Source organism: Cricetulus griseus, chromosome 2 (assembly GCF_003668045.3).
Source record: "Cricetulus griseus strain 17A/GY chromosome 2, alternate assembly CriGri-PICRH-1.0, whole genome shotgun sequence".
Lineage (NCBI taxonomy): Eukaryota > Metazoa > Chordata > Mammalia > Rodentia > Cricetidae > Cricetulus > Cricetulus griseus.
Window position 1 is genome coordinate 211,272,413 of NC_048595.1, and position 25,612 is coordinate 211,298,024.

The window sequence follows — 25,612 nt, forward strand, 5'->3', positions numbered from 1 at the left end:
GCCATTTTTCCAGCTTCCTCTTTGGGCATCTGGTTAGCAATTTTAGCCACCACCTTGGCCTTGAATCTACATTCATCTGTGGTTCTCAACTGTTTTCTCTATAATGCTGAGGCATGTGTGATCTTGAATGGTCAAGTGTGTGTATGTGTGCATTGGCAGGATTTCTATGTGTGCTACTGAGAGGATTAGGGAACACCCACACTCATGCAGGTGGAGCAGTATGTGTTCACATGTGTGTGTGTGTGTGTGTGTGTGTGTGTGTGTGTGTGTGTGTGTGTGTCTGTGTGTCTGTGTGTAATGTGTGTGTGTCTGTGTGTGTCTGTGTTGGCAGAACATCTGTGTGTGCTTCTGGGGGGATGGAAGAGCACACATCCCACTTGCAGGTGGAGCCCAGTGGGTATGTATGTATGATTGTATAGTTTTATATGCAAGCAGGTTTAAAACAAATTTTAAAACAAAACAAACTTGAAAGTTTGAAGCTGCTTTGAAAAATAAGTTGGCAATTTTATTTCTTTAGGGTTCTCAAAGCAGCTTTATCCCTAGGATAAAGCTCTACAATAGATGGGTTACCTAAAGGCCTCTATTTCCTGAGTGTTCCAGAGTTGCCTTGTGATTGTCAAGCATCCCCAGTCTGTCTGTGGTCCTTTTACATACTTATTTTCAGTGAGCTGGTCTCCTCTATGGAGAGTGACTCCCTTTTGTGGGTATTAAGAGCCTGGTCTCTGTCTGATAGAATGCTACTACTGTGGTAAGGACCCAGAGGCCATTTCTCCATGTTACTCTATCCTGTCCTATCTTAGAAGATCCCTAATACTTGTAGAGTGTGGACTTCATTTCTATTCTCAACATCTATGCCCTCCCAAGGACCAGACATTCTGTACTGCCTCCTCCTGGACTGTCTGACAGTCATTATAAACCATACTCTGGAACCGCATGATCTCTGCTCCAAAATTCTGTAACTATCCCAGCTAGAAAATGGTATAAAATGTCTTGATAATAATATCATAGTGGTGCTCGCTTCAGCAGCACATATACTAAAATTGGAACGATACAGAGAAGATTAGCATGGCCCCTGCACAAGGATGACACGCAAATTCGTGAAGCGTTCCATATTTTTACTGATGACTTCTCTTTATGCCATCCTAGAACCCTCATCCACTGGCTGATGGAAGCAAAGACAGACATCCACAGATATACACTGAGCTGAAATCGGGAATTTAGTTGAAGAGAGGGAGGAATGAAGAGCGAAGGGGTCTGGACCAGGTTGGAGAAACCCACAGGAACAGTTGGCCTCAACCAGGGAGAGCACATCGACCCCAGGTGCTGTCGGGGAGGCCAGTACAAGACTGATCCAGACCCCTGAACATGGATGTCAATAAGGAGGCCTCTGCACTCCAGGGAGCCTCTGGTGGTGGATTAGTATTTTTCCCTGGTGCAAGAAGGGACTTTGAGAGCCCATCCCACATGAAAGGTTACACTCTGGCCCTGGGCACATGGGGAAAGGCCCAGGACCAGCACAGGAAGATTTGGTGGACGTTGCAGAGCCCCCGTTGAGGGCCCTATCCTGCCTGGGAGTGGTGGGTGGATGGGGTGGAGGGTAGGCTGGGGGTGGGGGAGAAGGGATGGGAGTAGGGGGGGAGAGGGAGGAGGGACTTACATGTGAAACAAGCTTGTTCCCTAACTAGAACTAATAAAGAAAGAAAGAAAAAAATAATGTCATAGTGGTGGTATGTTAAGGTAGAACATTTTAGAAATATGGAATTACAATTAGGAGCTTAATAAAATTAGTTTCACATGGCTCTTTTCATATCTTTTAATGTTTTTGCTAGGAAACTTTAAATTTCACAAAGTTCTTCTACTGATCATTCCTTATATTGACAGTGATCCTTTCCCGGCACTTCGGGTGTCTCCATGTAAGAAGCCATAGGCTCAGGTGATGCTTGGCATCCTATGATCTGGAGAAATAGAATTCTGAACTTAGTCTCAGTAGAAGGGTGCTGCTGTTTCCTCACAGGAACATCCCCACTTGTCACCTTTCCGAACTACCCAGTGTTGATGTTCAAGCCTAACAAGGAAACAGGACCCAAACTGAACTCTTCCAGCCAGACTTAGGCCTGGGTTACAGCCTCTTGAATACCCCTGCCTTCCAGAACACCCTAGTCTGGCTCCCAAGGAAGGACCCTATTAGCCATCATACCCTTAAACTTCCCAAGTTGCCATCATCCCTGAGACTCCATGCTCCCTGTGGAATCTTCAATGTCTTCTGAGAGGTTGCTGGCTCCAATTAACTGAAGGTATCAGAATTACAGACTGTTTAAATAAAGGTTAATGTCATTTGTTTAAAGTGGGACCTACAGCCTTCATTGACTGGACCCTTTGATTGAACAGAAAGGCCATGTCTCTTAAACAATGTAACACAAACTTTCCAAGTTGTCACAAGGGAAAAAGAATCTATAAAAGACACCTTCTACCTAGAGTCTCAAGCATGGCACCAAAATTTATCTTTGCCAAGGGGTGGGGAGGTAACTCACTAGGTACAGTGTAAGTATGATGGCTTGAAGCCTGGTGTGACAGTACAGCCTTCAAATCTCAGTGCTAAGGAGGTGGAGAAGGCTGATTTCTGAGACACTAGTCAGTCAGCCTACCCAGATAGTGAGTTCTGGCCCAGTGAGGAACTTTCTTAAAGCAGATGGCACCCTCAGAACAACACTGAGGGAGATTGACAGCTGACCTACACATGTCAACACACACAGGCATACACACACACACACACACACACACACACACACACACACACACACACACACCACAGAGGCACACTTGAGCACACAGGGGTGCACACCCATTGGCATACATACATACATGCATACATACATAGACATACATTTCATCTCTTCCTTAAAAGTCTAAACATCACTACTTGTTGACTGCAATAAACCATTATTTCTCTTCAGTACTTGGAGAGCATTTTAGTAAACTCAGTGAGTTTAGGTGTACAGAGGAAAACCAAAGTCAGTGGTCTAGACTGGATCAAAATAATAACACAGCCACCTCCCTGCTTATGCTCTGTCATACATGAGATGGCTCATGTTAGCCTTGTGCTCTTATGTCTTTTTTGCCTCTCAAATGATGAGAAAGTTCCCAGAATTACAGCCTCCAAATTTTCCACATAAGCCAAAGGAAGCTACCCTCAGAGACCACTGATGGCTGAGCCCTGAGACATATCACCAGCCATTCTGTGATGGAGCATGCCTCCAAACTCCTCAAACATAAACCTATTCCAGTCCGGGGATCCCAGGCTGTCCTTCAGTCCCTGCAGGCAGTAAGAGGCCCATAACAATTACATTTCATGTGATTAAAAACATATTGCATAAATGGGGCCAAGAAAATAGAATAAAATATAAACTAAAAATAAATGGTTAAGTCAACTCATCTTTAATGCTTTTCTGTGTAACATTTATTTTGTGTAATGGAATACAACTTCCATATTCTGTCTGCAAATTTAACCTTGGCCACAAGTTATGATATACATTACAATACACTTTTATTATGTTGCACTGTATTGTGGTGGTTTTTTTAATCTATTGCTAAGCCCCTAACAGTATGTCTGCATCAGTGAAACCCATCTGTCACAACCACAGTGGAGGCATTATTATGTAAATAGTTCTGGTGCCTCCTTTTGGGGGAATTTAATATACTGTCCTAATATTCCAGCTGAGAAAAAAAATGTTTATGGGGGAAAAAACTTTTTTTGTTTAGTTTGTTTCATTTATGGAGAAGAACATGTCTAGTTGCTAAGGGTTTGGTTTTGTTGTATTTGTTTTTTTTTATTTTTTTAAGTCCAAATCTCTTTTCTTCGTTCTCTCACAATGTCTTTAAAAGCTAATGTTATGGCTTCTAATAAAATAAAATAAAATACATGAGAGACTTCTTTTAAACACACCAGCTGAAGAATAGGGCATTAATATCATGCAGCCTGGTGCATTAGCCATCTTTTTCTATATTACAGTCATATTTCAATAAACTAAGTTTTCTTAGCAGGTGCCATCTTAGATTATTTCTTTATTAGATGGAGTTATAAAATATGCAGAACGGTATGCTGAATTTTTTGTTATTTATTGCCAGTTTTAAAGCTTTGCCAAAATCCACACATCTTCCATAGTGGTACAGAGAAACACCTGGAAGGAAGGAGACTCTTGTCTTTGCAGAGTAGCAGAGCTGGGGGAGCTGTGGTGAGGCCAGGACAGGACATGTTTGTGAACAGAAGAAGCCAGTTCCTCAGAGTCTTAATGAACCAAGACAGAATTTAGGGTCACAACAAAGAAAGGGGTTAATCCCCTCATGGTAGGTAGACAACCTGCACCCCAAAATTCACTGAGACATCAAAAGTTCACTGAGCATAGGCCAAGTGGTGAGTACTCTGAGATAAACAAGAGATTCTAATTACATAGTCAAGAGCATCCTGAGGACTGCAAAATATAACTGGGAGATGGTGTGGTCCCATGATCCTCTGGGTAGTTTATACCAGAGATTCTAGGCATTAAACTGCAGACTAAATGATCAAAGAATGCTTCCTGAAGCAGTGCAAGATCCACTGGACCTAAAAAGAGGAATAGGGTTTTTCGGTGGCTGCAGCAGTGGAAAAGTACACACATTTCCCCCACCCAAGACAGGAGAAAAGACTTAAGCCTGGAGGCAGATAGAACAGAAGGACTGAGAGGCAAGAGGGCCAATGTGGGGGCTTCTACACTTTAGCCACCTGGAGTTAAGACAATTCTGGAAACCAAGTGGAATGAAAGTGGGATGGTCCAATTGGACATCTGTCTCATGAGGGACTGAGCAGATTCCCAAATAACCATCTAATAATAGAGCCAGTAATCCAGACTGGTCCAGAGGGAAGCAGGAGTAGCCCATGTAAGATAGCCACTCTAAAGCCAGTACTACACCTCCCAGCCCAGCCAGGAATCAAGTCTAAGGTAAAACTGGGCTTAACTGAAGATTCTGAACAAAATTACCCACAGGCATCACAGCACAGACTCTTCTGCTTCTGACCCCACCAAAAGCATGTCACGCATGGGCGATGAGGCATTCAATGACACATTCCTTTTAATGTCATGCACTTTCCAGTCTTAAGAATCACCCTGGGAGATGAAAATGTACTCATGATGGCACATTCAGGAAGACTTCATGCCAAAGGGCAGACTGAAAGGAGCCTTAGGCAGGAGACATGAGATGGGACATAGTGGTTCAGAGACCACAAGGAGCAAGGTGCCCTACAGCAGTGATGGCAGAGCCAAGTAGATTGGACCACTAACATACAGAAAGAAATTCATGTGAGATACCACCTGAGGAGCATCTAGGATAAAGATGCATATGCCTGTCAGCAAGTAGTTCTAGTGAATGTGACTCCAGGTTCCCATCAGCACCAGTGTATATAAACAGAGGTAAATGAAGGGACAATCAGGAAGTTCTCTGGGGCCCAGGTTGAGGATAAGGATCTGGCCTCCGTCTTTGGCCATGTAAGCTACCCATGAATATTCTGCATTCTTCTGTGCTCTGTAAGTTCCTAGATAAGCTCTACTGGCAGAAATATATCCCTGAAATTCACCCCCCTCTCCTGCCACAACCTTCCAACAAGGTTTGCTCAAGTCAGAGTCAGGCAAATAGAGAGCTCAGAAATGTCCACAAAACTTAGCCATGCTGATTACTCAGTGACTGCTTCCTCATGGGCTGTGACAAGGGTGTCAGAAAGCAAAAGCAACAATGACCCCACCTGACTCACCCCAAAAACCTAGCTTAGACTAAGGAAGGAATCCACATAGAAAAAAATCTTACTTGGTTCTATCCTTGAATACTGATGCAGCTCAAAACCAGTTCAAGAATGGAGAAGGCATGAGAAGTGGCCATCTTCTTTAAAATGAGTCTGAATTGACGGTGGTGTTCCTACAGTGAGCAGAGAAAGAGTTTTGCCCTGGTTGTCTCCCCTTCAACAAGAACTGCTCCTCAGGGCAGGTAGGAGCTAAAAATATATGACTTCCTCTCATTTGAGTCAGTCTTAGCCCCACCATTTATACCATGTGAGTTGAAGCTATTTTCCTAATCTTTCTGAGCCTGGTATCCATATTAGTGAAAGAGGACAGTGTGGAATATCTGCCAGGGTTGTTCTGGGGGTAAATGAATGACCAAATTGCATATAGTAAGTTTTCAATAAAAGACTGAAGGGTCCAGACTGGGTTCAGACCCAGCCCCCTGCTTTGGCATCCATGACAAGCTGCAGAAAAGACCCAGGTACCTGATTCATCAACATGTGCTGAGCTCCTGACCTTGCCCAACCTTGCCCTCAATGTGGCAAGGAACCAATCAGAAGTTAGCTGCCATACTCTGCTTTACTGACAACAGTGGAATGCAGAGCATAGCAACCACCCTGGAAGGGCCTCTGGGCATAAAATCATTGCTGCAGCTGCAGCTAACCTATCAACACAGGACGGGTTGGAAGTGCACCAATTCTGAGACTTTCTTTGCAACTAGTGGACCCCAAGACACTTCCCTTGCTCTACCCAAATATATTCCCTGCCCCACTGCTGCTCAAGGTCCCTGCCTGCTTCACCCACTCAATGTCTTGGATGGATGGGGAACTGAGTTAACTCATAAAAATTTAAAACTCTTTGCTTTTGCATTGGATCGGGTCTCTTGGTGATTTGGGGGTTCAGAGTTTGGGCACAACAAGATAACCCTATCCATGCCTTGTAGGTATGCCTATATAAATTTATATTGAATTACATTTTCACCCACACTGACTGGAATTGTGTCACTTTGGGGAGTGATGTGGAAACCTAGTGCAATGGAAACTTCCTGGAACTTGTGAGGGTGATCCTATTGAGGACTCTCAGTAATGCAGGATATGGAGCCTGCATTAACTAGACAAGGTTTCCAGTGGTAGGACTTAGATAAAAACCTAGCCACAAAATCGTCCATCTACCCTGTCTGTGAGATATGCTAGGGCAATGATGGCTCAGAGCTTGTGGGAATGGCCAACCTATGACTAGTCTAACTTGATGTCCACACCAGAAAAGGGAGACTATGCCCAGCACAAGCTGGATGGCCAGGATCCAGAAGCTGGATGGACCAAAGACCTAGGGTATAGCCAAACATGATTGGTAGAAAAACAAGTCAAAATTCAATGAAATGATTTCTAATGATATTCTGCTGTACTCATAAATCAGTGCCTAACCCAGCCATCATCAGAAAGAGTTCATTTAGCAAATGATGGGAACAGATACAGAGACCCATAGCCAAACATTAGGCTGAGCTCAGGGAACCACCACAGAAGAGGAGGAGGGATTGTGAAGTCCTGGGGTTCAAGGACACCAGGAGAGCACTGTCCACAGAATCAGCTCAGCAAGGCTCATGGGGGCTCTCAGAGACAGTAGTCTCAGAACTTACATGGGTCTGTGCTAGGTCCTCTACATATCTGTTGTGGTTGTTTAACTCAGGGGAGGGTGGAACTCCTGACAGTGGGAGCTGGGGCTGTCTCTGATTCTTCTGCCTACTCTTGGGACCCTTTTCCTCCTGCTGGATTACCTCATCCAACTTTGATATGAGGGTCTGTGTCTGTCTTTATTCCATCTTGTTATGTTGTGTTCAGTTGATATTCCTGGGAGGCTTGCCCCTTTATGAAGGGAAACAGAAGAGGAGTGGATTTGGGATAGAGGGGAGATTCGGGGAGAGACTGGGAGAAATGAAGATAGGGGAGGCTGTGGCTGGGTCATATTGTGTGAAAGAAGAATAAATAAAAAGAAAAGTAAATGCATATTGAATTACATTTTCACCCACACTGTCCTCTGGGGATAGTGAAGCTCACCCTGATCTACCTTAGTGCCTCCCTTTGTCATTTCCTCAAGGTTGACTCCCTCCTCTCCTGTACTCTTCCACCCCAATTTCCATGGTTCATAGAACCATGCCCTTGGCCAATTGGGACCTTCGGGAAGGCCAGCTCAGTGACTAAGTACTGGTAAGGACAAAGAGCTATCTAAACCTAAACTTATTGCCATCACTTGTAGGCCCAAATTTCCAGGAAACTTCATTGTTTGGTTTAGATCATATAAAGAAAAAAAGAAGAAGTCAATCCCCACCCTAACACTTGCTCTTCAGAGAGGTTCTTGGTAGATCATATAGAAGCAGGGAGCCTTTGAGAGGGTGCCTTAGGTTTTCTATACCTGTGATGAAACACCATAGCCAAAAGCAACTTGGGGAGCAAAGGGTTTATTACATTTACATATCTGTGTCACAGTTCATCATCAAAGGCAGTCAGGACAGGAACTCAAATAGGGCAGGATCCTGGAGGCAGAAGATGGCACAGAGGCCATAGAGGGTGCTGTTTACCTGATTGCTCCTTATGCCTTGCTCAGCCTGCTTTCTTATAACACTCAGGACCACCAGCCAGTGGTAGTAGCACCCACAGTGGCCTGGATGCTCCCCATTAATTACTGATTTAGAAAATGCCCTACATGCTTGCCTATAGCTAAATCTTGTTTGTTTGTTCAGGGTTTTTATTTATTTGCTTTTGGTTTCTTGAGAGAAAGTTTCTCTATGTCTGTGTAGTCCTGCCTGTCTTGGAACTCTCTGTAGACTAGGCTGACCTCAAACTGACAGAGATCTGCCTGGCTCTGTATCCCGTGGGCTGGGATTAAAGGCATGCTCCATCACCACTTGCCTAATTTTATGGAGGCATTTTTCTCAATTGAGGCTCTCTCCTCTCAGATAACTCTAGCTTGTGTCAAGATGACATAAAACTAGTCAGCACATTAGCCTAACACCTTGCAAAGATAGTACCTTATGGAAAAACTAGGTGGGGCTACATGGTGCACTTGTTTTGTGTAGATGTCTCCTCCAAAGCAAAGCATTCCATCCTTGAGGGAGGAAAGAGACTCATAAGACTCAGAAGTACATGAAATTTACAAGGCTCAGTATGCTTGTGAGGGCCCTTCCCAATGTTATGTAAGTAATTACAATTGCTGAGGGAAAGAGGCTCTTCTGGCATCTGAGCTGGCTGCAGGTTGTTCAGGGAGCTCCAGTGATGCAGCTATCCTGAGTCATCACCCATGCTAGGGAGGGTTTTTTGGTTGATGCATCTGTCCATGAGTCACTCATACTTCTGTAGATAACTCCTATGAAATTGCTGTATCACTAAGTTAGACCTGGATGGACTCACTTCTTTCATCTGCCATCAGTGCCCCACCTGGAGTGAATGAATATTTGTCCTTTTCTTAACAGAAAAATTCATGCATTATCTGGCATGAAAGTAAATTGCAGGAGCTCCTCTAGGGCTGGGCCCAACAATAGGCAATAAGGCCTCTTCTGACAAACTGAGTCTTCATTTCTAGCATATGCTATCTGCCTAATACCTGAGTGTCTCCCTGAGTGCCTCTGTGTATTCACCTTCCATCACCATGTTAGGTGGTCCCCCTGACTCCTCTGCCAAGGACCTTCATCTCAATATCTTCCTGTGTGCTAGGAAAATCAAGGAGGCAAGATGGGGTAATAAAAAGAACGGAAAATCAGCCATCTGCTAAAGGGGCAAGGAAGCCTTTCTGGCTAATGTCTCAGAGAAGAGCTGAACAAGAACTTTTCTCCATTTGACTGGCATTTAAATTGAGAGGTTAATTATGCTCTGCACCAGCTGAGAAGCCATAGGATGTTGGCTATGGGTAATACCCAAGGACAGTGAATCCTGGAGAGGGCAAGAGGGAACTATGGAAGCTAGGCTGGTTGGGACAGCAAGCTCTTCATTCTTCTCATGTGGTAAGTTACATCTGGAACCTCTGCTCCCACTCCAGAATAGACATAAGAGTGTGAATCTCTCCATGACCCACCTCAAGCCTAAGACGTTGGGAGATGCTATCCATCTGAATTCTATCTACCTAAATTCAGAAGTTAGAAAAAATGACAAAATAAAAATTGTTTATTTTCTACCCGAATCACCAGTGAGAGACTGCTAGTCCCTATCACACAGATGACAGAATTGGACACAAGTCACTGACTCTGTTCACCAGACTCTGACTATTTTTTCCATGCTCCATCCATGAATCCACAGTTCCTCAAGTGAAGGTCACCAGAGTAAGGTATAGCTGGTCATCTGCTCCTGAGCCTGAGCTGTAAGCCCAATCACAAAGGTTTTTTTTTTTCTCCTGGCTGTTCCTGAGGCTGGCCACAGCCAGAGCTGATTCAGTTATCTGGGCACCAGTGGCTGGTGAGTAAGAGCAAGGGAAAGTTCTGTGGGAGGGTATGTGTGGGCAGGCACTCTGTGGGTGGAGAGGTTCATGGAAGAGGCATCTTCATTTGGAAACACCCTGCCAGGATGCAGATGTTGAAGCAGTCAGCCAGACAGCAGGTCTGGGAAGCTGCTCTGGCTTGGACCCCAAATTCTAGTTTTCCCTTCTTGCCCTTTCACTCTGCTCTTCTCTCTCCCTTCAGTGCACACTGCCTTCTCCTCCTTCCCCTGGAACCCTGTTTTCTTTCTTTGATGCATTTCCCAACCCTCTACCATCACATTCTGGCCCTTTGCTCCTCCTGACACCCTACATGTCCCCCTCCCCCTTTAGTTCTTTTCTTACCCCTCCTCTTCTCTCCTCTCCATTGTAGTATTGAGTAGCTCATCTGGAAAGAATAGCAATCTGGCAGCGGGTCCCTTAGTCTCTCTTGCCCAAAGTCAGGGAATGCAAACACAAGCAAAATGTGCTCAAGAGGAGGAAGAGAAGCTTGCCTAAGTACATGTTTCATTTTCATATTCCCCTCTGACAATAGGAGAATGGAAAAGAGTAAGATAGCTAACCCAATAAACAGCTGGAATTCAAGTGACACCCTTTTGCCCCAAACCATTTTCAAACAGAACCAGTCAAATTGTCTCTCCTGTGCTTACCAACAATCCAAGCACACCTCATTGCTACCTCATCACTTCCAATTATTAAAAAGTACAAATGAGCTGCATGTTGTCTCAAACATAGGAGCTTCCAAGCTCTTTTCGGTGTCTAGTTCTGTGCAGAGTTTGCACACGTCTCCTGTAATGGAACATCAGCTGTGTCTGTGTGGGCATGGACACAGATCTCCTTCAGTGCCTGCTCAAAAGCATGCATAAAATGAAGTGTCTGGGATAATATGCTATCAGAAACCTAGTCCTTTTGTATTTCAGTCATGATCACTCAGGACTTGAGCTACAAACTCGAACTGTACTGAGACTCATTCTGGAAAAGAATGAGAACGGACAATCTGGGACTGTCCATGTTCAATGTTAGAGGTAGCTTACCCAATGTGTACTCCACCAAAGAAATCAAGACTATTAATTGATGTCTGGAAAATAGTAATATCTTACTGTTGTGTGTGTGTGTGCCTATGTGTTTGTGACTATGTGTATGTGCGTGCGTGTGTGTGCGTGCGTGTGTGTGTGTGTGTGTGTGTGTGTGTGTGTGTGTGTGTGTGTGTGTGTAGGTACACAATGTATGCAGAGGCTATCAAAGTCAGGAGTCTTCCTTAGTTAGTCTCCAACATATTTTGGGGACACACTCTCTCCCTGAACCTAGGGCTTGCCAATTTCACTAAACAGGATGGACTGTGAGCCCCAGGCATCCTCCTATCCCCATTTTCCCATTACTGAGATCACAAGTGCACATTGCCACACCCACATTGTTTCACATGGATTCTGGGGGCTTGAACTCAGATTCTCAGGTTTGTACAACAATCACTTTACCCACTAGCCATCTCCTCAGCCCTCATTGCTATGGCAATTTTGCTTCCTAAAATCACAAACCACATTTCAACCACATGAGCCATTTCCAGGAGATGAATCAAAACCTGCAGTATCATTCTCTTACCACATTTTGGGAAATTAAAGAACAGAAAAGGAATTGCTTTTGCTCAAGGTCACACAATGCCTGGAATCAAAACTTTCTTTGTCCCATAATTAGTCTACTGACCAAATTGCCTCTGAAGGACTTTTTCCTTCTCCTGGGCCATCTCACAGGCTCTGTCAGAAACAAGGACAAGGGATCTGAGACCTTGGGGGTACCTTTACTTTGTTCTCTTCCCAAAATGGTCAGATTCTATGAACCACCAAGAATCCTCAAGAGATGGGTGGAGCCTGGTGACAGGCGCTCTGAGCATTTTCCACTCTTCTTGGGTTCTCCATGAAGACAAAAGCTGAGAACCCCAAGATACAAAAAGTATTCAACAGTATATTAATATTTCCTGTAAAATCATGAAAAATGTCATCATGAAAAGGCCATTTTGATAGGTTCGATGTAAATGAATGAGAAACAGATGGATTGAATTTCCCTTCACGTGCTAGAGAGTTGCAGCTGAGAAAATGCTTAGGTCCATGCATTTCCAGGCACTGGCCAACTCCAAGCAGAGTGGGGTGTTTTGCTGAGTCCCAAACACTGGCTTCTCCTGTCCCTAAAAATAACTGAGCTGTCCAGCTGTTGGATGGAGATTTTTCTCTTTCAGTTTTGTTTCATTTGATTTTTCTCACAAAGCACCAAGGTGATAAATGACTTCAAAACCTGCTAGATGTTCTAGGGGGATCAACAGCCAGAAAAGTACAAAGTTGGAAAAGAAACTGTCACAATATCCTATCATTGCCCTCACCAGCCATTCTGTCCCTTGAACAATTCTTGTCATTACTTACTCATCTGTCAATGTCAACCCCAAGATCTATTTCCTCTGAGAACACTTTGGGATTATTTTGGTCCTCATAGATATATAAATCAATCACAGAAACAATTTTTTGTGTACCTGTTATGAACCTGCAATGTTCTGGGCATCCAGTGAGTGTCTAAGACAAGGCCAAGGACCATAATGAGTTTATGTTCAAATTAAGAAGCTTCTACAAACTTGTGAAGCAATTAAGAAACAATGCAGAAGGAGCTGGTAGGTCAAAATGAAGGATACAAGGATTAGCTGGCTTTCAGGATTCAGACAATGTGGAAGGCACTACGTACATCAAAGAGGTCAGAATTATTAATATCCACCATTGCTGAATATTAAAGACTTTTTTTGGATCAACATGGACAGGATGGGTTTGCAGATGAGAGGCAGGGACTCAGGCATATGAAGTGTCTTTGCTGCTCAAAATCCCACCCCTCGCAAGTGGTGGAGCAGCCATCCCAGACTAATAAGCATATCTGCCTTAGGCTACACTGCTTCTAGGAAAGGTATGTTAAAATCAAGTAGGTGGGGAACTATGGCTTCCCATGCAGACAGGTAGAACCCCCAGGACATCTCTAACTATATCTGAAGTTGACTTTCACATTGCCTCCACTGCGTTTTGCAGGTGAAGTACACTTGTTTGGTATTGTCTCTTTCCCCTATTTTTAAAGATCACGGCAAAAGTTTAGATTGCCTAGCCTAACATGGTTTTTCCTTCTTTGAAAGAAATAGGACTCACAATGTCTGGCATTGATTGCCTAAGCACTCATGTACAGCACATCTTTCAGCATTCCACCTAAATATGACCATTCTTTCAGCATTCTACCTAAATAATGCCAGTTTTTCATCTAACTCCTCAATAATTTACCTTCTGGGGAGATTAACTGTTCTCTGAAAAGAGATTTTATGCCCAATACATGATCCCAACGGTTCTGAGAGTGGCTCAGTGCTATGGTTAATAACAGTATGGATGTACCTTGTGATAATGATTCCCACATCTGCAGGATGAGCTCTTGTGCTGTTCCAGAATGCTCCACCTGGATCCTTAAGGTCCTTGGGCTGAAAATGTTTCACCTTATCCTGAAATCAGATTCTTCACCAAGATCCCTTCTGCTGCCAGATGCAACATAGTTCTTCCAGTGTGGCTAAAGTTGACCATCAGTTTTGACACTGAAGCCTTGGAGGCTTGCTGATTGTTTGATTAGAGATTAATATATGTAAAGGACACTCTGCTCTCAGTAATCTGGAAGGAAAAGCAAGAGAGAAAATATTCCTCAGAAAGTCCCTTGTAGAATAAAGGACAAGATCCACTGGGAGACTACTCAACAATAATGCAGTCCCCATCCCCCTCCCTGCCAGCTGCTACCAATGCCACACTTGGATGTGTGATGTATCACCAAGGCAGGACACTGGGGTTGTCCTTTCCTGGCCATGGTGCATGCTGTGCTGTGCCTACCTGAGCACTGTAAGGAATTAACTTTATACTTCATGGTCCCCAGACTGTCATGAAGGCCTCTCCATCCCCTCTCAACCTAGATCCAGGGGTGAATTGGGGTATCTCCACAAGCAGGAACCTCAGAACAGACAGCCTTAAGGACAATGGAAAGGTCTGAGCAGAGGTGTTCTATCCTTTGGGTTTAGGAACTAGGTTATCTTCACACATCAAGGTAACATTCAAAGACAGGAATAAGCCAGCAATTGAGTTTCCCACCCAGGGGAGGCATTGGGAACTATACTCAGAATCCTACCTCTCTCTCTTCCTTCACTATGGTAACCATGAAACTACTGCCATTGCAGTAGAGAGAAAGGGGGAGGAGAGAGACTCACAGGGAGCATAGATGGCTGCAGGCCCAACTCTTAAGGTTTCACATCCATCCTGGTTCTCACACTGAGTCGACAGCTCCCACGCACTGCTCCTCGCCAGGGAGTGAGCATGGCAGGGACACGAGGCAGACATGCTCCTGGGAAATAAACAACTACTGTGCCAGTAGAGTCTGAGTCAGTGACTTTCTGGGTGTTGTCAACCCTTCCTTGGACTTCTTACTTCTTTAGGGCACTCCCACTTTGTTGTCCCACAGTCTTCAGTAAGTCAGATGTGCACTACTTCCAGGTGATGTCAGTCCTTCCTGGTCCCTCTCATTTGCTTCCACAGAGGAGATTCCCTCCTCCTTCTCCAGGACTCAGAAGGCAGGAGGAGAATGTCAATGAACTCAGAAGTGCCAGGCACTTACCATGTTCCCAACAGACTCTTCCCAGGAGAGTCTCATTTAAAAAGGGGGTGGAGGGGCAAAAGCAGTTAGTCTTCATGGGTTTGCTGGCATGGTTAGAGAACTTCAGTCTTCTGACCAGTTTGTGGAGAGTTTAATGTGTCTTATTTTTCCAAGGCTAAGAGATGTCTTCATGGTAAGAAGAACCACGACATGGACCTACATTTACAAGCAGGTAGATAATAATGCCTAATCCAGAAATCTGTGAGGCATGGTTATCATCATTAATAAACTCATTATTTAAATCACAACCCACATTTATTCACTGACTTTGGAACTTCTCACCCCAGTGTTAGTTCTCCTTCCCCCACAGCTGCAAAACCAAACAGAATATGTAATATACTACAGAAAAGCCCTGGAGATTGGGGGGGTTGACTAATGATTCCAGTCATCTTTCTTCCTAACACCTGCCTTCCAGAATTCATTTTTTGTGGAGAATAAAATATACTTTTAAAAAGAAAGAAGAAAAAAAGTAAAGAAAGAAATCTTGAGGAAATGTGTTTATTTTGTTTTTACATCAACTAGTTCCAAGAAATATTGACCTACATGATACCAAAATTGAAAATAGGAAGAAGAAAAAAGTAGGAGACCGTAAAGGCGAATTAAGTAGACGTGAGTATTCCTTGTCTCTGAACTTGGCTTCGCTTCTTTTGTGCTGCGAAATTGTGTCACATGCACTGAAAAGGGCTGGAAGTAGAGTGTACACTTTGATAAATATTACAACATGAGTCGGGCACAGTGGCACATTCCTGTAATCCAGCTATTACAGAGCTAAGGCAGAAGGAGGGAAAGCTAGAGGCCAGACTAGGTTACAGACTGAGCCCTGGTGTCAAAAGTCAAAAATAGAAAATTGAGATGTAGGTCAGTGGTACAGCACTTGCTTAGCATCTCAAGCACTAGCTTTAATCCCAAGCACCCCAGAATATAGCAATAGTAATACTCATACAATGAGCCCTTGTGTAACTAAACCCAGGCCAAGGCAAGCATTCCCCAGATCCCACAGACTCCAATGGCTCCTCCCCGCCTAGCCTGCAGAGTAAAGCATAGCACAGTTTTAAGCAACAACTGTGCTGGCCAGTTGTATCTCACCTTGACACAAACTAGAGTCATTTGGGAAGAGGGAAATGTCCTCACCAGACCTATAGGAAAATCTGTAGGGCATTTTCCTAATTAACGATTGAAGTGGGAGGGCCCAGTTCAGTGTGGACAGCACCACCCTTGAGCAGATGGTCCTGAATGGTATAAGAAAGCAGGCTGAGCCAGCTCCATGGAGCCAGCATTGCTCCATGGCCTCTACTCCAGTTCCTGCCTCCAGGTACCTGTCCTGCCTTCACTTGGTGATGGAATTGGAAGTTACAAGGTGAAACTCTCCAAGTGACTTTTGGCAATGGTGCTTCATCATAGCAATAGGAACCCTAAGAGAGTAACCAACTGCTTTTGTAGTCCTATCACCTAATCTGCATTTCTAAACACTGTAGCTTAACTCTGCCTGCTTCAGAATCTTACATTAAGAGAGTCACACATGGAGTCTTGTGCTTGGATCCATTTGCTTCATGTTAGGCTTTGCAGAATCTTCTACACTCTGCATGGAGCAGCCATTTGCTCATTCCCATTGCCATATTATAAGGCATCATGTGAACAAGACAAATTTCATCTCAAGCATTATGAAAATTCATTATTAACAGATTAGAAAATTACTAAATCTATCATTTTATAGTGTTATATCCCTATGGTTTTGATTTGCATTTTTCTCATAATTGTTCATTGACAATAAAGGTGGATGTGTCATCTTTGGGTAGAATCCCTATTCATCTTTTCTCCATTTTTCCATTGGGCTATCTTTTATATTGATCTGTAGAAGTTCATTATTCTGGAAACTGGATTTTGTTACATATATTGCAAACACCTCTCACCATTTGGATTATATCTCTATTCCCTTGATGGTTTGTGATAAAACCAGATGTTCTATCAAATTGAGTACAGATAAAGTGCCAATCTTCCTCTTTGTGATTAGTGTTGTTTCTTTCTAAAACTTTTTTCCCTCTTCTGAGATTGGAACAGTACTATCTAGTGTGTTTTCCATAAGGTTTGTTATTTTGATTGTTATCATTTTATTATATCTGTGATTGATTTTTTAATGACGTTAGGTAGGGGTCAAGGTTGCTTTTTAAACATATGGGAATCTAGTTGGTCTTCCATGCATTTAATAAATGTTTGCTCACCACAACTGTCCTAAACCAAGGTTAATATTTGTGTGGTTCTACTTCTCTTTGTCTATTACTATAATGATGCCATTCCATCAGAACTGGTGTCGCTGTAGAAGAAAAATCATAATATTCAATGGAATAGATATTCTCATTGCTCCAAAACTGTCATAGCTATTCTTATCATAGTTCACATCATTCACATTTTTTATTTATTAATGGAATTTCATATTTTATTTTTGATGCTATAATAAATGATACATTTTTAATTTTTATTTTCCAGTTGTATGTATATGGTTGTACATGTTGTTCTAAAATCTGTTTAATGCAGAGCTCTGCACATAGCATGCTAAACTCATTGATTGGTAAATCCTGATAAGTGGCAGATTTGTTTAGGTATTTTTACACAAAAGCAATATAAACTATGAATAAATACTACAATTTTATTTATTGATGTCCAACTCAAATAATAGATTCTTCCCTATCTCCCTTACTTAATTGTCCGGGGAATCCAGTATAATGAAGAGTAGAAAGAATCTGTCCAAAAAAATAATAATAAAGGTACAATTTTCATAGAATGACTTTATAGAAAGATGACCTTTGAGCAGGTAGCTTATATCTAGGCTTAGTTTGCTAACTTTTTTGTCATGAATTTTGTCAAACACTTTTCTTACATTTCTTAACATAAAAAATTTCCAGTGTTTTCTACTAATGTGATGAAATCCATTTACTGATTTCTAACTATTAAAACATTCTGCAATTGCAGGGCAATCCCATGTCAGAAGTGACTCATTGATTTCCAAACAGTATATAAGGTTCAATTTTCTCTGCAACCTCACTAACATGCATCATTGTTTTTTTCTTGAAGGAAGCCATTCCGACTTGAGCAAAAAATCCAACCTCGGTGGAGTTTTAATTTGCATTACCCTAATGACTAAAGGGATTGAGTAATTTTTCATATGTTTATTGGACATTTATTTTTATTCATTTGGGAACTATGTGTTTGGGTCATTTGTTGATTTACTGATTGAACTATTTGTTCCTTAGTGTTTAATTTTTATATATTTTATGTGTGGATATTAATACCTACTCAAAATGAATAATTGGAAAACATTTTCTACAGTTTTGAAGATTTTTTTTATTTTTACTCAAGTTACTGTTTCTTTGACTATTCAGAATTAGTTTATGTAATCCATTTGTTAATCTTGTTATTTTCTGACTACTAGAATCCTATCAGAAAGCCCTTGGCTATGCAAATATCTTTACATGTTTCCCAATGCTTTTTTATAGTCGTTTCTAAGTTTCAAGTCTTATGTTAAAGTATTTGATCCATTTGAGATGACATTATTATTGGTAGTAGTAGTGTGCATGCATGCATGTGTGCGTGCATGTGTATGTGTGTTTGCCAAGAAGTGGAGAGAACATATGCCTATGGAGTCAGAGGATAACTTTGAGCTTTTTCTTTCCACTTGGAGATTGAACTCAGATCTTCAGGCTTCAAGGGAAAGTTCCTTTACACACTAAATTGCCTTGCCAGTCCTTGAGTTAATTTTTGTAGTGATTAAAAATTTGGGCTCTTTTTTCATGTCTTCACATGTGAATCTTCAGTTTTCTTGGCACCACTTACTAAAAACACTACATTTTTCCCCTTTGAATCTTTGCTGAAATTCATAGCCATAAATTCATGCATTCATTTCTGTGAATATAGTCTACTCTTATTACTACAGGTGTCTCTTTTCATGCCAGTAGCAGACTGATTTTGTTACTGTTAATGTATAGCATAATCTAAGATCAGGTATTATGATACATCCAGCATTGCTTTTTTCCCTCTCAAGATTGTTTTGACTGGTTGGGAACTCAGTGTTTACACATGAGTTTTAGAATTAATTTTCCTAGTTTGGTGAAGCATGTCATTGGAATTTTGGTAGGGACTGGATTGAGTCAATAGGTTACTTTCAATAATATATCCATTTTACAATATTAATTATATTGGTTCATGAACACAAAATGTCTTTATACTACCTGATTTCTTTGGTTTCTTTTCAATATACTGTAATTTTTATTATTGAAGTCTTTCACATATTTGATTAGTTATATTACTAGGTATTTTTATTTATTCTTCTCTCAAACATTATATCCAAACCACAGTTTCCCCTCCCTCTACTCCAAGTTCCCCCAGTATCTCCCCTTTCACCCAGATCCTCCAGTTCCCTCAGAAAAGAGCAGCCATCCAGGGATGTAAACCAAACATGGCATAACAAGTTATAAGAATAGGCATAAACCCTCATATTAAGGCTAAATGATGAAACTCAGTAGAAGGAAAAGTGTCCCAACAATAGTCAAAAGAGTCAGAGACACCCCCCACTCCCATTGTTAGGAGTTCCACAAGAACACCAAGCTACACGGCCATAACCTCAATGCAGAGGACCTAGCTCAGAATTATGCAGGCTCCATGATAGTCTTGTCAGTCTCTGTGAGCCCCTATATGTCCTGCTTAGGTGATTCTTTGAGCTGTCTTTTCCTGGTGTACTCAGCCACTCTGACTCCTCCAATCCTTCCTCCCCATCTTGTGTGGAGTTCACTGAGCTCTGCCTAATGTTTGGCTGTGAGTCTTTGTATCTATTCCCATCAATTTCTGGATGAAGACTCTCAGACAACATATTGAAGAATAGCATTAGGAATCATTCATTTCATCTAATTTGTTTGCCAGTCATGGTTGGTTCTATCTTAGGTCTCTGGACTACCCAGGCTCTAGTTCCTGGATATCCAGGGAGTATCCCATATAGGCTACCTTTAGTGGCATGGATATTTTAATCTGAAGGGAGCTATTGTGACTGGAATTTTCTCCTTAGGTTCTTTAGCATCAAATTTGTTGGTGGTATCTATTGATTTAGTATTTATCATCTCTAAGAGTATTCTTGGAGAATTCTTAGAGTCTTTAAATACAGGGTCCTATCATCTCAAATGGAGATAATTTGATGTCTTTCTTTCCCATTTTATCTACTTTAATGTCTTTTGTCTTATCATGCTACTCACACACTGTACTAAAGAAGAATAGTGATCCTGAACAGTCTTCTGTAGTTTTTCTTTTTTATTTTAGGATCATTCTTATTATTTTCCCACCTACAGGATAATATTGTCTATAGGAATCTGTCATATATAAATCTTGCTATGCTGAGGTATAATCTTTCCGTTCCTGAGTACTTAAAAGCTTTTGTTATAAATGGATTTGGTTCACAAGTTTTTCTAGAGGTATTGAAATGATTTTGTGATTTTTGTGCTTCATTCTGTTTATGTACTGAATTGTGTGTACTGGCTGGCAAATGTTGAACCATCCATGTATTCCTGATATGAATCCAATTTGGTCATGGTGTATGAACTTAATATGCCATGTTAAATTTAGTAGACAAGTATTTTATTGAAGATTTCTTCTTCTATGTTCATCAATAAAATAGGCTAGTCCATACTGGTCTGGAACTCACTGTAGTCCAGGATGGCCTCAAATTTGCCACAGTCCTCTTCCCTCAGCTTGCTGGGTATTAGTTATTTCAGCATAAGCTAGCATACCTGGTTTGGTGTCATCTCTTTTTAAAAATCAGTTTTAACTAAGGGTTTCTTATTTTTTCTCTCCACTTAATTTGATGTTGGCTATCAGTTTACCGTATATTGCTTTTATTATATTTAAGTATATCCCTGTATTTCTGATCTCTCCAAGACTTTTATCATGAAGGGGTGTTAGATTTTGTCTTTGTATTGTTCTCTTTGTTTCTATGCTATTGATTTCAGTTCTCAGTTTAGGAATTTCCTTCCATTTACTCATCTTGAGTGTTCTTTTCTTGCTGCTTCTTTTCTTCTTCTTCTTCTTCTTCTTCTTCTTCTTCTTCTTCTTCTTCTTCTTCTTCTTCTTCTTCTTCTTCTCCTCCTCCTCCTCCTCCTCCTCCTCCTCCTCCTCCTCCTCCTCCTCCTTCTCCTTCTCCTTCTTCTTCTTTAAGAGCTTTCAGGTATGCTGTTAAGTCACTAAAATGAGATCTCTCCAAATTCTTCATGAAAGCACTTAGTGGTATGAACTTTCCTCTTACCACTGCTTTGCATAAGTTTGGGTATATTGTGCATTCATTTTCATTGAATTCTAGGAAGTCTTTAATTTCTTTGCTTCTTCCTTGACTTGGTAGTAATTCAATAAAGAGTTGTTCAGTATCCATGAGTTTGAAGGCTTTCTGTTGTTAAAATCAAGCTTTACTCCATGGTGGTCTGATAGAATGTAGGGGGTTATTTCAATTTTCTTGTATCTGTTGACACTTGCTTTGTGATCCACTGTGTAGTCAATTTTGGAGACTGTTCCATGACATACTGAGAACAAGTTGCCTTCATTTGTATTTGGGTGAAATGTTCTGTAGATATCTGTTTGGTTCTTTTGGTTCATAATGTCTGTCATCTCCAGTATTTCTCTGTTTAGTTTTTGTCTGGATGATCTATCTATTGGTGAGAGTGAGTTATTGAAGATTCCCACTATCAATGTGTGAGAGTCAATGGGTGATTTAAGCATATTAGTGTTTCTTTACAAATGTGGGTGCCCTTGTGTTTGGGACATAGATGTTGAGAATTGAACTTCATTGTGGTGGATTTTTCCTTTGATGAATATGAAGTGTCCTTCCCCATCTCTTTTGGTTAATTTTGGTTTGAAGTCTATTTTGTTAGATGTTAGAATAGGTATACTAGCTTGATTCTTGGAGTCATTTGCTTGGGAAATCTTTTTCTGACCCCTTACTCTGAGGCAATGTCTATCTTTGATGTTGAGGTGTGTTTCTTATATTAAGCAGGAGAATGGTTCTTGTTTTTTTTTTTTTTTTTGTATCTATTGTGTTAGTCTGTGTCTTTTTCTCCATTTCTGTTGATTCTTTGGGAGTGTCACATCATTAACCCTAATCCCACTCATCTTCCAGTCCCTCCATATCTTCACTTCACTCTTGCAGTGTTATGTGCATTCTTCTCAGGAGCCTGGGCCCACAGCTGCATCAGTCCCAAATGAATACACAAATGCTATATTAATTATAAATCTGTTGGCCAGTGACTAGGGCTTCTTATTGGCTACCTCTGTCTAAATTATTAATCCATCTCTAATAATCTAAATATTTCCACATGGTCTTCTCTTACCAGAGAAAGGGTCTGGGCCTGTTACTCCTCTTGTGTCCTACATGGTGACAGAATGTGCCTACCTTTCCCAGAATCCTCCACCTCTCCTAGTCCCACCTATCTTGCTTCCCTATTGGCCAACAGTGCTTTATTCATTAACCTATAAGAGAAACATATTTACAGAATGACATCTCCCATCATTATAGTGCCCCCCACTGAAAAGAAAAGCTAAAAAAGAATAAAAATAGGATAAAATAAACAACAACAAAATAAATTTTAAAAAAGCAAAAGAGCACTTCACTATCTTTCTCACTTCTTCATTGCCTCTTCACTCATCTTAGTGGCCAAATGACCTTCAGACACCAATATGCCCTGAGGTTTCTGTCCAGCCCCTGGCTTTCTGGAGTGCCTTTGATGGTAACAGGAGTCATGGACATCAACACAATCCCCAGATGCACTAGGGCCGTGGACCTTGACATGGCATTCAGCTGTGACCTGGGCCCAGATATGCCCTGAGTGGCAGCACAGTCCACTCCAATCTGTATGGCCCCAGTGACAGTATGACCCTCATGTACCAACATGGCCTCAGGTGTCAGCCCATTTCCTGGACATCTACCCATCTTTCAATGATAATAGGAGTCCCTGACTTCACAGACCCTGGCTGCCATAGGGCCACAGACCTAAACATAGCCCCTGGCAGCCCCTCAAGCCTGTTCACCACCATAGTCAAAGGCGGCACTCAAATGATCCCAGATCCCAGGCACCCACAGGATCCCTGGTGGTAGCAGGTACCATAGATATCAACACAGACTCTGGCTGTGCCAGACATGGCACTTGGCAGCAGTTCAGAACTGACAACACCATATCCCTACGTGGCAAGCAGGCCTCCCACATCAGTCTCTTCTTTGTGACCTTCATCTCTTCAGATCCATCTCTTTCTATAGGACATGAACCTGTCTGCCTCTCATCCTCCCCATACCCCACTATATATTTGCTCACCATAATGGTGTCCAACCACCCAACACCATAATGCACAAGGAGAGTCTGTAGGTTATTTCATGCCCTCTCATGTGTGAGTCTGTGTCTTTTTTATTGAGCTTGAATCCATTGATATTGAGAGATATCAATGACCAATGATTGTTAATTCCTGTTATATTGTTGCAGTTGTTGTTGTTGTTGGTGGTGGTGGTGTGTGTGTGTATGTGTGTGTGTGTGTGTGTGTGTGTGTGTGTGTGTGTGTTTCTTCTTTGGATTATGCTGGTGTCAGATTAATTATTGCCTATGCTTTTGTGGGAGTAGTTAACCTCTTTGGTTTGGAGTTTTCATTCTAGCACCTTCTGTAGGGCTCAATTTGTGGACAGATATTGTTTAAATTTGACTTTATCATGGAATGTTTTGTTTTCTCCATCTATGGTGACTGAAAGTTTTGTTGTGTATAGTCTGTGGTCTCCTAGAGTCTTCAGGCATCTGTCCAGGGCATTTCTGGCTTTTAGTGTCTCCATTGAGAAGTCACATGTAATTCCAATAGGTCTAACTTTAAATGTTATTTGGATATTTTGACTATTATGCGGTGAGGGGTCTGTCTTTTCTGATCCAAACTATGTGGTATTTTGTATGATTCTAGTACCTTTTTATCCATGTCCTTTAATTTAGGACAACTCTCTTCAATGATTTCATTAAAATATTTTCTGTGCCTTAAACCTAGGAATCTCCTCCTTCTTCTAGTCCTAATATACTTATATTTGATCCTTTCATGGTGTCCCAGATTTCATTGATGTTTTGTGTCAGGAATTTTTTAGATTTAACATTTTTCTTTGACTGAGATATGTATTTCTTCTATCATGTCTTCAATGCCTGAAATTCTCTCTTCAACCACCTGTATTTTGTTGGTGATGCTGGCATCTATAGTTCCTGTTTTCTTAACCTAGATTTTCCATATCCAGAATTCCCTCGATTTGTGTTTTCTTTATTGCTCCTATTTCCATTTTCGGGTCTTGAACAGTTTTATTCATTACCATCAACTGTAAGGTTTTTTCTTAGTTTTCTTGGAATTCTTTAAGAAAGTCATTGGTTTCCTCTAATTTTTTATTGTCTTTTCCTTGATTTCTTTAAGAGATTTGTTCATTTCCTCCTCTATCATCATCACAAAGTTGGTTTTGAAGCCATCTCTTGTGCTTCAGCTGTATTGGAATTTTCAAGGCTTACTATAGTGGAATGGCTGTGCTCTAGTGGTGACATATTGCCCTGGCTGTTGTTGTGTTCTTACACTGGCATTTAGGTATCTGGATTTGGAGTGATTATAGGTCTATATGCCAATTTCTGGATTTGTTTTTGTTTGATGGATGTTTTTTCCCTTGGTTTCTGTTTCCTTCTGTGGAAACAGAAGGGTCTAAACAGTATAGGGTCTATGCCCACATCAGGGGCTGGACTCCTGATGGACAGAATAGCCTCTGGTTGAAAAGTGGCTGCTGCTCAAGTTTTGGGTCTAAAGTTCTGGCTATATGCATAGCCTCTAATCTTGCCAGGAGTCCTCTGGGTTTCCAGATGCTGACTTGGCTTCTGCCTGGTTTTGAGGGAGCTGGCCTGGTCTCTGAGGCTCAGGATGCTGGTCTGGCCTCTGAGCTTCAGGATACTGACCTGACCTCTGATGGTACTGAAGGCTTCCACCAGAGGTGTAGGCTGGAATATGGTGATAATGACAGGAAAGGTAGTTAGAGTTATCTGGGTGAGCACAGGTGGGGTAGGAGGAAAAGTCTTACCTGGTTTCAGGATGCTGTCCTGAACTCTGGCAAAAGAGGAGGCTTCCATCAGAAGTGTGGGCTGGAATGTGGTGACAGGAAGAGGGAGGGCAGTTGGGATTATATTGGATAGGCACATGCAGGGTGGAGTGGTGGTCTTTATCTACTATTGTGTATGTAGGATTCTGTTAAATCTCTTCTGCAGTGATATTTTAGTGGTCATGAATTCATTTAGTATATCTTTATTGTAGAAGGTCTTTGTTTCTCCTTCAATTTTGAAGGATACTTCTACTGTATACAGTAAAAGGTTTGCAATGATTTTATTTCAGGACTTGAAATGCATCACTCCATTCCCTTCCAGATTTTTGTTTCTGTAAAAAAAAAAAAATGCCATTATTCCATTGGATTTGTCTTTGTATATGATTTTGGGTTTTTCTCTTGCAGTTTTAATTCTTTCTGGTGATTTAATTGTAATATGAACTTGGGAGTGGAGTCCTTCCTGAGCAGATCTCTCTGGGCTCCAATATGCCTTCTGCATCTGGATACTGAACTCATTCCCATGATTTGGGAA

General features: G+C 41.7%; 1 non-coding gene across 1 annotated transcript; it reads left to right on the forward strand.

Moving 5' to 3' along the window:
• Positions 1-1,010: 1,010 nt before the first annotated feature.
• LOC113834051 lies at positions 1,011-1,117 on the forward strand. Its single transcript, XR_003482309.1, has one exon. It is a non-coding gene; the product is annotated as a U6 spliceosomal RNA (small nuclear RNA).
• The last annotated feature ends 24,495 nt before the right edge of the window (positions 1,118-25,612 follow it).